The following is a 14,107-nucleotide window of genomic DNA, read 5'->3' as shown; positions in this document are numbered from 1 at the left end:
TATTGACTGTGCATTAGTCCAATAGTTGATTAACATAGTTTGAATATCACCATAGATGGCCGCTATCGACTTCTGTAGGCTATGATCTTCTGACCAGACTAATAGGCTATACACACCTGAAGATCTAACTGAACGATAACGAGATTTATGGTAAGAACTTACCGCTGTTAAATCTCTTTCTGCGAGGTACACTGGGCTCCACAGGGAATCACATCGGGGTGTAGAGTAGGATCTTGATCCGGGGCACCAACAGGCTAAAAGCTTTGACTGTTCCCAGAATGCATAGCGCTGCCTCCTCTATAACCCCGCCTCCGTACACAGAAGCTCAGTTTTGTTAACCAGCCCAATGCAGTAGCAGACAAAGAGAGACGACAACCGTTAGCAGCCACATACACCACATTCTCACGACAGGAGAAGGTGTCAGCGGCTAATGCCATACAAACCCAAAGTAGCCAAGTGCGTCAGGGTGGGCGCCCTGTGAAGCCCAGTGTACATCGCAGAGAGATGTAACAACGGTAAGTTTTTACCATAAATCTCCTTTTCTGCTGTGGGGTACACTGGGCTCCACAGGGAATAACATTGGGGATGTCCTAAAGCAGTTCCTAATGGGAGGGGACACACTGTAGCGGGCACAAGAACATGGCATCCAAAGGAAGCATCCTGGGAGGCGGATGTATCAAAGGCATAGAACCTTATGAACGTGTTCACTGAGGACCACGTAGCTGCCTTGCACAATTGTTCAAGGGTCGCACCACAGCGGGCCGCCCAAGAAGGTCCAACCGACCGAGTAGAATGGGCCTTGATGGTAGCAGGAGCTGGAAGGCCAGCCTGTACATAATCATGTGCAATCACCATTCTAATCCATTTGGCATGGGTCTGCTTGTGAGCAGGCCAGCCACGTTTGTGAAAACCAAACAGTACAAAGAGAGAATCAGACTCCTGATAGGAGCTGTCCTCTTCACATAGATACGGAGAGCCCCTACCACATCCAAAGACTGCTCTTTGGGACACAATTCAGGAGAGGCAAAAGCCGGAACCACAATCTCCTGATTAAGGTGGAAAGAAGACACGACCTTAGGTAGGTACCCGAGACGTGTTCTAAGAACCGCCCGGTCACGGTGAAAAATCAGATAGGGGGACCTACAAGACAAAGCACCCAAATCCGACAACCTTCTAGCAGAGGCAATAGCCAGCAGAAACAATACCTTAAGGGAAAGCCACTTAAGGTCTGCAGATTCAAGAGGCTCAAACGGAGACTCTTGTAAAGCCTCCAGAACAACTGACAAATCCCAAAGTGCCACAGGTGGGACGCAAGGAGGTTGAATCCATAACACGCCCTGAGTGAACGTATGAACATCAGGCAGAGTGGCAATTTTTCTCTGAAACCAAACCGACAAGGCAGAAATATGAACCTTGATGGAGGCCAGACGAAGGCCTAAGTCCAGGCCCTGTTGCAGAAAGGCCAAAAGTTTGGCCGTACTAAACTTGTAAGCGTCATGATTATTAGATGCACACAAAGCAAAGTAAGAATTCCAGACCCTATGGTAAATCCGAGCAGAAGCCGGCTTACGGGCCTTCAACATAGTCTGAATGACCGCCTCAGAAAAACCCTTGGCCCTTAGTACGGAAGCTTCAAGAGCCACACCACCAAAGCCAGAAGGGCCAAATCCTGGTAAACACAAGGGCCCTGAACGAGGAGTTCTGGTCGTTGTGGAAGCAGAAGAGGACACTCCAACGAGAGACCCTGGAGGTCTGAGAACCAATGCCGTCTGGGCCACACTGGAGCAATAAGAAGTAGGATTCCTCCTTCTTGCTTGAAGTTCCTTATTACTCTGGGCAGGAGTGACACCAGAGGGAACACGTACGGCAGCCGAAAGTTCCATGGAATTGCCGGAGCGTCCACGAATGCTGCTTGAGGATCCCTGGTCCTTGCTCCGAAAACCGGAACCTTGTGATTGTGTCGAGACGCCATCAGGTCCACATCTGGGAGGCCCCACTTGTCCACTAGGAGTTTAAATATTTCTGGATGGAGGCTCCACTCTCCGGCATATACGTCCTGACGACTGAGGAAATCCGCTTCCCAGTTTAGGACTCCCGGGATGAACACTGCCGATATAGCTGGCAGATGGCGTTCTGCCCACTGAAGAATTCTGGATACTTCCCTCATTGCCATGCGGCTTCGAGTGCCGCCTTGATGATTTATGTACGCCACCGTGCTGGCGTTGTCAGACTGTACTTGAACAGGTCTGTTCTATATTAAATGCTGGGCCAAGTTCAGAGCATTGAACACCGCCCGCAGTTCCAGAATTTTTATCGGGAGGAGAGACTCCTCCTTGGTCCACCGACACTGAAGGGAGTGTTGCTTCAACACCGCGCCCAACCTCTCAGACTGGCATCCGTTGTCAGAAGAACCCAGTTGGAGATCCAGAAGGGATGACCCCTGCTCAATCGTTGGTCCTGAAGCCACCAGCTTAGTGACCGAAGAACCTCTGGAGACAAGGAGATCATGTGAGACCTGATCCGGTGAGGCAGGCCGTCCCACTTGGCAAGAATCAATTTCTGTAGAGGGCGGGAATGGAATTGAGCGTACTCCATGTCTAAAGCAGACACCATGAGACCTAGCACTTGCATCGCCGAATGTATCGACACTTGCGGACGAGATAGGAAGCATCGAACGCTGTCCTGAAGTTTCCCCTGAGACAAGAACAACCGCTGGTTGTGAGTGTCTAACAACACCCCAGGAGCACCATGCTCTGCGCAGGGACCAGGGAAGATTTCTTCCAGTTGATGAGCCACACATGGGCATGCAGAAACCGGATAGTCAGATCCAGATGGCGTAGGAGAATTTCTGGGGAATTCGCCAGGATCAACAAGTCGTCCAGACACGGCAGGATCCTGACCCCTTGACGGCGGAGTACAGCCGTCATTACCGCCATGACCTTGGTGAAGACTCGCGGAGCCGTGGTCAAACCAAAAGGTAACGCATGAAATTGGTAATGGAGGTTGCCAACCGCAAACCTCAGGTACTGCTGATGCGACATTGCAATGGGAATATGCAAGTAAGCATCCTGTATATCCAGGGAGACCATATAATCCCCAGGTTCCAAGGCCAGAACAATAGAGCGAAGAGTTTCCATATGAAACTTGTAGACCCTCACAAATTTGTTCAAGGACTTGAGGTTGATAATGGGCCGAGAGGACCCATTCGGTTTCGGGACTAGGAACAGCGGTGAATAGTACCCCTTGCCTCTCTGAGCCAGAGGCACCTGTACTACCACTCCTGTGTCCAGGAGAGACTGTACCACGGAATGAAGAGTGTTTGCCTTCACCTGATCCAAAGGGACGTCTGTCAGGCAAAATTGATGAGGGGGATGATTCTTGAAGGATACGGAGTAACCTCGAGTGACGATTTCCTGTACCCAGGCATCGGAAGTGGTCTACAACCATTCCTGGGTAAACCCTAGAAGTTGGCCCCCCACCCTGGGATCCCCCCAGAGGGAGGCCTGCCCCGTCATGCAGCAGGCTTGTCAGTTTTGGAAGCAGGCTGACGGGCAGCCTAGGCCCGTTTAGGTTTGGGCTTAGTGGGTTTGGAAGTGCGAGCCTATTTCGGATACGTCTGACCCTTTGCTTTTACTGAAGGACGAAAGGAGCGAAAGGAAGTACTCTTAGCCTTCAGTATCGAAGGAGCAGTACTAGGTAGACAAACTGTTTTAGCAGAAGCTAAGTCAGCCACTATCTTGTTGAGGTCTTCTCCGAAAAGTAGGTCTCCCTTAAAAGGGAGCACCTCCAGGGTTTTCTTAAGAGTCCAGATCCACAGACCAGGACCGCAACCAGAGAATCCGGAGAGCCAAAATGGACGTAGTAGAAGCCTTGGCCGCCAGAATACCGGCATCAGAAGCTGCCTCCTTAATGTAATGAGAAGCTGTGACAATATACGACAGACATTGTCTAGCATGATCAGAAACGTTGGAAGGCAGCTCAGCTTCCAACTCCTGAGCCCACGCTTTAATAGCCTCTGCAGTCCAAGTCGCTGCAATGGTGGGCCGATGCGCAGCACCAGCTAGGGTGTAAATCGCCTTTAAACAACCCTCCACACGCTTATCCGTCGGTTCTGTCAGAGACGTGACGGTAATTACGGGCAGAGCTGAGGATACCACCAGACGCGCCACCTGCGAATCCACTGGCGGGGGTGTCTCCCAATTTTTACTTAGCTCCGCCGCTAGGGGATAGCGAGCCAGCATCTTCTTTTGAGGTGTGAATTTCTTTCCTGGATTTTCCCAGGATTCCTGACGTATTTCAACCAAATGGTCAGAATGAGGTAAAACTTGTTTAACAACCTTCTGACGTTTAAATCTGTCCGGTTTCTTAGCGGTAGCATCAGGCTCTGGGTCATCAGTAATTTGAAGAATTAGCCTGATAGCCTCCAATAAGTCAGGAACATCCACCTGAGAGACCGATTCCCAAACAGAATTATCTGGATCAGTGTCTGTGGGGTCAGTATATACGCCTTCTTCATCAGACGAGGTGTCTGGGACGTGGATGGATTGTGAGGAAGTAATGGCCTGCTTAGAGGACCCCTTAAGGGTTAGACGTCTGTTTAGTCAGTGAGTGGTTCAATTGCTGCAACTGGGCGGCCAGTTGATCTGCCCAAGTTGGATTAACCGCAGGGACCATAAGCGGTTGTACAGGAGGTCCCATAGGGGGCGCAAGTCTAGTTACCAGCGTACTTAACGTGGAAAAAGTAGCCCAAGGCGGTTTGTTATGAACCCCCGTTGCTACAGTTCCACTGGGGGGCAGGGAACCCCCAGAACCTGAACCCACTGCTGCTATGTTTTCCTCTAATATGTCTGCATCACCACCACGCAATGTGGGATCAGCCCCTGCTCCGTCGCCCCTTGTAGCTGACATGTCTGAAAGCTCAATTCAAGGGCAACCCAGTACAATATCAGCAGCCTAATACCTTAACAAGAACCCTCTGTGCAGTGTATGAGCACAAACAGAGAATTCAAGAGGTATATGGTGACTGAAAATCACAGAGAAAAAATAAGAATTTACTTACCGATAATTCTATTTCTCGTAGTCCGTAGTGGATGCTGGGGACTCCGTAAGGACCATGGGGGAATAGCGGCTCCGCAGGAGACTGGGCACAAAAGTAAAGCTTTAGAACTACCTGGTGTGCACTGGCTCCTCCCCCTATGACCCTCCTCCAAGCCTCAGTTAGGATACTGTGCCCGGACGAGCTGACACAATAAGGAAGGATTTTGAATCCCGGGTAAGACTCATACCAGCCACACCAATCACACCATATAACTTGTGATCTAAACCCAGTTAACAGCATGATAACAGAGGAGCCTCTAGAAAAGATGGCTCACTACAGCAATAACCCGATTTTTTGGTAACAATAACTATGTACCAGTATTGCAGACAATCCGCACTTGGGATGGGCGCCCAGCATCCACTACGGACTACGAGAAATAGAATTATCGGTAAGTAAATTCTTATTTTCTCTAACGTCCTAAGTGGATGCTGGGGACTCCGTAAGGACCATGGGGATTATACCAAAGCTCCCAAACGGGCGGGAGAGTGCGGATGACTCTGCAGCACCAAATGAGAGAACTCCAGGTCCTCCTCAGCCAGGGTATCAATTTTGTAGAATTTTACAAACGTATTTGCTCCTGACCAAGTAGCTGCTCGGCAAAGTTGTAAAGCCGAGACCCCTCGGGCAGCCGCCCAAGATGAGCCCACCTTCCTTGTGGAATGGGCTTTTACAGATTTTGGCTGTGGCAGGCCTGCCACAGAATGTGCAAGCTGAATTGTACTACAAATCCAACGAGCAATAGTCTGCTCAGAAGCAGGAGCACCCAGCTTGTTGGGTGCATACAGAATAAACAACGAGTCAGATTTTCTGACTCCAGCCGTCCTGGAAACCTATATTTCCAGGGCTCTGACAACGTCTAGCAACTTGGAGTCCTCCAAGTCCCTAGTAGCCGCAGGCACCACAATAGGTTGATTCAGGTGAAACGCTGAAAACCACCTTAGGGAGAAACTGAGGACAAGTCCTCAATTCCGCCCTGTCCGAATGGAAAATCAGATGAGGGCTTTTACAGGATAAAGCCGCCAATTCTGACACGCACCTGGCCCAGGCCAGGGCCAACAGCATGACCACTTTCCATGTGAGATATTTTAACTCCACATATTTAAGTGGTTCAAACCAATGTGACTTTTGGAACCCAAAAACTACATTTAGATCCCAAGGTGCCACTGGAGGCACAAAAGGAGGCTGTATATACAGTACCCCTTTCACAAACGTCTGAACTTCAGGGACTGAAGCTAGTTCTTTTTGGAAGAAAATTGACAGGGCCGAAATTTGAACCTTAATGGACCCCCATTTCAGGCCCATAGACACTCCTGTTTGCAGGGAATGTAGGAATCGACCTAGTTGAAAATTCCTCCGTCGGGGCCTTACTGGCCTCGCACCACGCAACATATTTTCGCCAAATGCGGTGATAATGTTTTGCGGTTATATCTTTCCTGGCTTTGATCAGGATAGGAATGACTTCATTCGGAATGCCTTTCTCCTTCAGGATCCGGCGTTCAACCGCCATGCCGTCAAACGCAGCCGCGGTAAGTCTTGGAACAGACAGGGTCCTTGCTGGAGCAGGTCCCTTCTTAGAGGTAGAGGCCACGGATCCTCCGTGAGCATCTCTTGAAGTTCCGGTTACCAAGTCCTTCTTAGCCAATCCGGAGCCACGAATATAGTGCTTACTCCTCTCCATCTTATAATTCTCAGTACCTTGGGTATGAGAGGCAGAGGAGGGAACACATACACTGACTGGTACACCCACTGTGTTACCAGAGCGTCTACAGCTATTGCCTGAGGGTCCCTTGACCTGGCGCAATACTTGTTGAGTTTTATAAACATGTGGAAGACTTCTGGGTGAAGTCCCCACTCTCCCGGGTGGAGGTCGTGTCTGCTGAGGAAGTCTGCTTCCCAGTTGTTCACTCCCGGAATGAATACTGCTGACAGTGCTGTCACATGATTTTCCGCCCAGCTAAGAATCCTTGCAGCTTCTGCCATTGCCCTCCTGCTTCTTGTGTCACCCTGTCTGTTTACGTGGGTGACTGCCGTGATGTTGTCCGAATGGATCAACTCCGGGTGACCTTGAAGCAGAGGTCTTGCTGAGCTTAGAGCATTGTAAATGGCCCTTAGCTTCAGGATATTTATGTGAAGTGATGTCTCCAGGCTTGACCATAAGCTCTGGAAATTCCTTCCCTGTGTGAATGCTCCCCAGCCTCGCAGGCTGGCATCCGTGGTCACCAGGACCCAGTCCTGAATGTGCGGTACTCTAGAAGATGAGCACTCTGCAACCACCACAGGAGAGACACCCTTGTGCTTGGTGACAGGGTTATCCGCTGATGCATCTGAAGATGCGACCCGGACCATTTGTCCAGCAGGTCCCACTGGAAAGTTCTTGCGTGGAATCTGCCGAATGGGATTGCTTCGTAGGAAGCCACCATTTTTCCCAGAACCATTTCATTGATGTACTGAGACTTGGCTCGGTTATAGGAGGTTCCCGACTAGCTCGGATAACTCCCTGACTTTCTCCTCCGGGAGAAACACCTTTTTCTGGACTGTGTCCAGGATCATCCCTAAGAACAGAAGACGAGTCGTCGGAATCAGCTGCGATTTTGGAATATTGAGAATCCAATCGTGCTGCCGCAACACTACCTGAGATAGTGCTACACCGACCTCCAACTGTTCCCTGGATCTTACCCTTATCAGGGAATCGTCCAAGTAAGGGATAACTAAAATTCCCTTCCTTTGAAGGAGTATCATCATTTCGGCCATTACCTTGGTAAAGACCCGGGGTGCCGTGGACCATCCATACGGCAGCGTCTGAAACTGATAGTGACAGTTCTGTACCATAAACCTGAGGTTCCCTTGGTGAGAAGGGTAAATTGGGACATGAAGGTAAGCATCCTTGATGTCCCGAGACATCATGTAGTCCCCTTCTTCCAGGTTCGCAATCACTGCTCTGAGTGACTCAATCTTGAATTTGAACCTCCGTATGTAAGTGTTCAAGATTTTAGATTTAGAATCGGTCTCACCGAACCGTCCGGCTTCGGTACCACAACAGTTCCCTGTTGCAGGAGGGGTACCTTGATTATCACCTGCTGGGAATACAGCTTGTGAATGGCTTCCAAAACTGCCTCCCTGTCAGAAGGAGACATCGTTAAAGCCGACTTTAGGAAACGGCGAGGGGGAGACGTCTCGAATTCCAATTTGTACCCCTGAGATATCACCTGAAGGATCCAGGGGTCTACTTGCGAGTGAGCCCACTGCGCGCTGAAATTCATTGAGACGGGCCCCCACCGTGCCTGATTCTGCTTGTAAAGCCCCAGCGTCATACTGAGGGCTTGGCAGAGGCGGGAGAGGGTTTCTGTTCCTGGGAACTGGCTGATTTCTGCAGCCTTTTTCCTCTCCCTCTGTCACGGGGCAGAAATGAGGAACCTTTTGCCCGCTTGCCCACGAAAAGACTGCGCCTGATAATACGGCGTCTTCTTATGTTGAGAGGCGACCTGGGGTACAAACGTGGATTTCCCAGCTGTTGCCGTGGCCACCAGGTCTGAAAGACCGACCCCAAATAACTCCTCCCCTTAATAAGGCAATACTTCCAAATGCCGTTTGGAATCCGCATCACCTGACCACTGTCGTGTCCATAACCCTCTACTGGCAGAAATGGACAACGCACTTAGACTTGATGCCAGTCGGCAAATATTCCGCTGTGCATCACGCATATATAGAAATGCATCTTTTAAATGCTCTATAGGCAATAATATACTGTCCCTATCTAGAGTATCAATATTTTTAGTCAGGGAATCCGACCACGCCAACCCAGCACTGCACATCCAGGCTGAGGCGATTGCTGGTCGCAGTATAACACCAGTATGTGTGTAAATACATTTTAGGATACCCTCCTGCTTTCTATCAGCAGGATCCTTAAGGGCGGCCATCTCAGGAGAGGGTAGAGCCCTTGTTCTTACAAGCGTGTGAGCGCTTTATCCACCCTAGGGGGTGTTTCCCAACGCACCCTAACCTCTGGCGGGAAAGGATATAATGCCAATAACATTTTAGAAATTATCAGTTGTTATCGGGGGAAACCCACGCATCATCACACACCTCATTTAATTTCTCAGATTCAGGAAAACTACAGGTAGTTTTTCCTCACCGAACATAATACCCCTTTTTTTGGTGGTACTCGTATTATCAGAAATGTGTAAAACATTTTTCATTGCCTCAATCATGTAACGTGTGGCCCTACTGGAAGTCACATTTGTCTCTTCACCGTCGACACTGGAGTCAGTATCCGTGTCGGCGTCTATATCTGCCATCTGAGGTAACGGGCGCTTTAGAGCCCCTGACGGCCTATGAGACGTCTGGACAGGCACAAGCTGAGTAGCCGGCTGTCTCATGTCAACCACTGTCTTTTATACAGAGCTGACACTGTTACGTAATGCCTTCCAACAGTTCATCCACTCAGGTGTCGACCCCCTAGGGGGTGACATCACTATTACAGGCAATCTGCTCCGACTCCACATCATTTTTCTCCTCATACATGTCGACACAAACGTACCGACACACAGCACACACACAGGGAATGCTCTGATAGAGGACAGGACCCCACTAGCCCTTTGGGGAGACAGAGGGAGAGTTTGCCAGCACACACCAGAGCGCTATATATATATATACAGGGATAACCTTATATAAGTGTTTTTCCCCTTATAGCTGCTGTATTTTTAATACTGCGCGTAATTAGTGCCCCCCTCTCTTTTTTAACCCTTTCTGTAGTGTAGTGACTGCAGGGGAGAGCCAGGGAGCTTCCCTCCAACGGAGCTGTGAGGGAAAATGGCGCCAGTGTGTTGAGGAGATAAGGCCGCCGAGAAGGGGGCGGAGCCTATCTCCCGTTTTTCTGTGTATTCTGGCAGGGGTTAAATTCATCCATATAGCCCAGGAGCTATATGTGATGCATTTTTTTTTTCCATCCAAGGTGTTTTTATTGCGTCTCAGGGCGCCCCCCCCCAGCGCCCTGCACCCTCAGTGACCGGAGTGTGAAGTGTGCTGAGAGCAATGGCGCACAGCTGCAGTGCTGTGCGCTACCTTGTTGAAGACAGGACGTCTTCTGCCGCCGATTTTCCGGACCTCTTCTGTCTTCTGGCTCTGTAAGGGGGCCGGCGGCGCGGCTCTGGGACCTATCCATGGCTGGGCCTGTGATCGGTCCCTCTGGAGCTAATGTCCAGTAGCCTAAGAAGCCCAATCCACTCTGCACGCAGGTGAGTTCGCTTCTTCTCCCCTTAGTCCCTCGATGCAGTGAGCCTGTTGCCAGCAGGTCTCACTGAACATAAAAAACCTAAAACTAAACTTTTCACTAAGCAGCTCAGGAGAGCCACCTAGTGTGCACCCTTCTCGTACGGGCACAAAAATCTAACTGAGGCTTGGAGGAGGGTCATAGGGGGAGGAGCCAGTGCACACCAGGTAGTTCTAAAGCTTTACTTTTGTGCCCAGTCTCCTGCGGAGCCGCTATTCCCCCATGGTCCTTACGGAGTCCCCAGCATCCACTTAGGACGTTAGAGAAATACACAGTAAGTATATCCTGTGAAACACCTATATTAAACAATAACCCTGATGCACTTAGCCCCCTCAGGGTACAGAATATAGGGATAGCAATCTAAGTGAGATACACAAAATGGAAGTCACACAGCAGCTATATGCACACACACAGAGTCACATGTACAATGCAGAAATTATGACATGCAATACAACTGCACTGGACCAGCAATACAAAGCAATACTAAGTACAGCTATATAATCAATAGATATAACAATGCACAGTAAAGATTGGATGTATATCACAGGGTACTTGTACTAAATAACCCTGACTAAATGCACTATTTCTTAACTAACACTGTCAGCAGACATGTAGAATACTTAAGTGTCCTGTAAAATGCACAGCGCTGACATGCAGGTGGATTTACAGAGGAAGATTTGCCCAAACAGTCCCAGGATCAGCTCAGCTTGAGGTAATGGCGCCCAAACGCTGACAGGGAGTGAGGGAGAAAGAGAGCTGCAGCTCCAGGGCGGGAACATTTACTCTAAATGGCACCCTGGGGCATGGGGGAGGGGCTACAGGTCAAAGCCTTATCCCCTTGCTGAGCTTCACCACCGGGTACTGTGGGCTATGTAACAAACGGTTTTTAGTAAAACCGACTTGTGCCCTTGCCCTCGTGGTCTAGTAGGGTCCCTGTATTACCACAGTGTCCACGCTAGCGTGCGCGGCACGCCTCTCACCGGCCACGTCGGATCGCGGTTTCCAGCGGGTCCCGCCTGGGGGACTCTCTTACCTCCTCCCAAAGTGCGGTCACGCGATCCTGGAGAGCTGTGGCGGGGTGTGTGACTGAATGAAGCAAACCGGATCCTCCACTGTAAGTACCCGGCAACCAGGGCGCGGGAGTATACAGCACCGCTGGGGAAGGCGATGGAGCTGCAGCAGGAGATGTCTGACTGACATCTAACACACCCAGTCTCTGCTGCAGCCCTTGAAGTCTTCAGATTTCACTTAAAAAAGTTCTTCTGAGGGATTCTGTAGCAGCCCTACCTGTTGTATGCCTGCACTGCATGGCACCAACTACAAAACTGAGCTCCTGTGCACGGAGGCGGGGTTATAGAGGAGGCGGCGCTATGCATTCTGGGAACAGTCAAAGCTTTTAGCCTGTTGGTGCCTCGGATCAAGCTCCTACTCTACACCCCAATGTTATTCCCTGTGGAGACCAGTGTACCCCGCAGCAGAAATGAGCGTTCTCGTTCATTAATGAACAAGAACTCGTTCATATTGGTCAGCGTGTAGGCACCAACAACGAACGATGCGCGGCCCCACGCTTGTTCATCGTTGGCGACGGGTCGTTTATACATGCATGCCAATATGGACAATCTCGTCCATATTAGCATGCAGGGCTATGGGGACGGATGGCGGGGGGAGTGAAGAAACTTCACTCCCCCTCCCGCCGCCGGGTCACCTGTCGGCAGTATCGTCCGTCGGGCAACACAGCGGAAAATGCCCAGTGTGCAGGGCCCATTACAGACCAAAATATTTGGCTTCTGGGCACAAGCGTTGAATGGGCAGATCTCATCTAATTTGGACACCTACATGCCTGGGCAAATTAGTCTCCGATCGTGCCACTCAGGTCAAGCACTGGGATTGCACCACCAGTAACTAGACTGAAATTGTATGGGGCTTTCCCATACAGAATCGTCCTACAGCCCTTAAACATTTGGTTGTGACTGAAAAGCAGTTGACAAACAACTTTGTATAGATGTATACAGCATACACAATAAGCACATGTGAGACACTAGCGCACAAAGATCTGTACCGCCCTCATTGCTGGAACTATGATTCACTGATATAATGGACAATCACTTATTTCTTCCACCTCAGAAAATGAAGAACTACAGTAGATTGAAGAAGGACAGGCACTCATGCCTCACAGCACTGAAAACCCTTGCAATGGCTGCTACATTAAGTACTCTCCGGGGGAGATTTATCAAACCTTCAAGAGGCCAAATGGAGATGGTGCCCACACTTCTTGTAACACGCGCATTAATCAGACTGAACCGCGCTCTCAGCTTCTGATAATACAATCTAGAGCGTCATTAGGAAGATGATTATAGAAAATGGTTGAAGTGGCATTCAGCAATTCTCTCTTGTCTGGCGCATGTAATGAACAGGGAAATATGCATGAAGGAGATATACAGTGGGCTGCAGAGTTTCCTCAATTTTGTACTTAGATGTAAGAGCAATAATCAATACATTATTTGCAATTGAAATTGTGAATGAGCAACACTAGTTCAGATGTACCGTAAATGACACATGTAACTAGACTGTCCATTACAGACTGCAGACCTGCTTGCCTAGCTTATTAAACAGCTCCACTTATCCATGTACTCAGCATATGGTAGTACCAAGGATCAAGTGTAAATGAAATGAATACAGTACAAACTATACTTTTATTAAGTAATATTACTGGTTACAGAGACCTCCAATCAAGTTCAAACTAATCATACATAAATTCACAGACTCAGTATTCTCTTTGCTACAGGTTGTCATCTCTATACTCTCTGCAAAGTACAATCCGCTCTGCCACGACTGTTAGCTAACCTTCTTCATGATCACTTTTCTTTTTGTTTACATTGATTACTGTAGCTACACTCACTATCTGAGCACGTAACAGATGGTCTGCTGAAATAGGGATCTACGAGCCTAATTCAGACCTGACTGCTGTGCCGCAAATTTGCAGAGGTCTGCGATCAGATAGTCTACGCTCCGAGAGAGTGAAAACCCGCCCCATGCAAGTGTGAGAATGCATGCAGACGGCGTGCAAAAGTTCCGCCAGATAGCGGACATCTGCAAATCCGTTCGCAACTCACTCTCTAATGATTTTTCCAGTCTGTGCGTAGCCCAAGACTTACTCCTACAGTGCGATACAAACAGGCAGATTGGGGTTGGTGCCGATGTCACACACCTGTCCTGAAAATGCTTGGGAACTCCTGCGTTTTTCCTGACACTCCATGAAAACGGGCAGTTACCACCCCCAAAAGTCCTCTTCCTGTCTATCAGCTTGCGAACAACTTTACAAACGCAATTGTCGCACCATCCTTTTGCTGTTTGATGACGCGCCTGCGCATTGCAGTGCATACGCAGTCATTCGATAATCACCTGCTATGCGAATTCGCACAACAGTGATCAGGTCTGAATCGGGCCCTATGTACTAAGACTTGGAGAGAGATTAAGTGAATGTAGATAAAGTACCAGCCAATCAATCAGCTGCTAACTGCCATGTTACAGGCTGGGTTTGAAAAATGACAGTTAGTAGCTGGTTGGTTGGCACTTTATCACTGTGCAATTTATCACTCTCCCAGTCTTGATAAATGTTGGCCTTTATCTCCGTCCACTTTATCCCTCTACAAGGCTTAGTAAGTAGACCCCATATTCTCCTAACACTTTTAAATAAATTATCTGAAACGACAATTTAAAGGAACATTAAACCTAAATGT

General features: G+C 49.2%; 1 protein-coding gene across 2 annotated transcripts in view; it reads right to left on the bottom strand.

Moving 5' to 3' along the window:
• Window positions 1–14,107, bottom strand: part of OXNAD1 (oxidoreductase NAD binding domain containing 1) — a 174,579-nt gene that overhangs the window by 142,335 nt on the left and 18,137 nt on the right. The gene's annotated exons all lie outside the window — the stretch shown is intronic.

This window comes from Pseudophryne corroboree, chromosome 5, assembly GCF_028390025.1.
Source record: "Pseudophryne corroboree isolate aPseCor3 chromosome 5, aPseCor3.hap2, whole genome shotgun sequence".
Taxonomy (NCBI): Eukaryota; Metazoa; Chordata; class Amphibia; order Anura; family Myobatrachidae; genus Pseudophryne; species Pseudophryne corroboree.
Note: the sequence above shows the minus strand (reverse complement) of the source record. Positions and strands in the feature narration are given on the sequence as shown.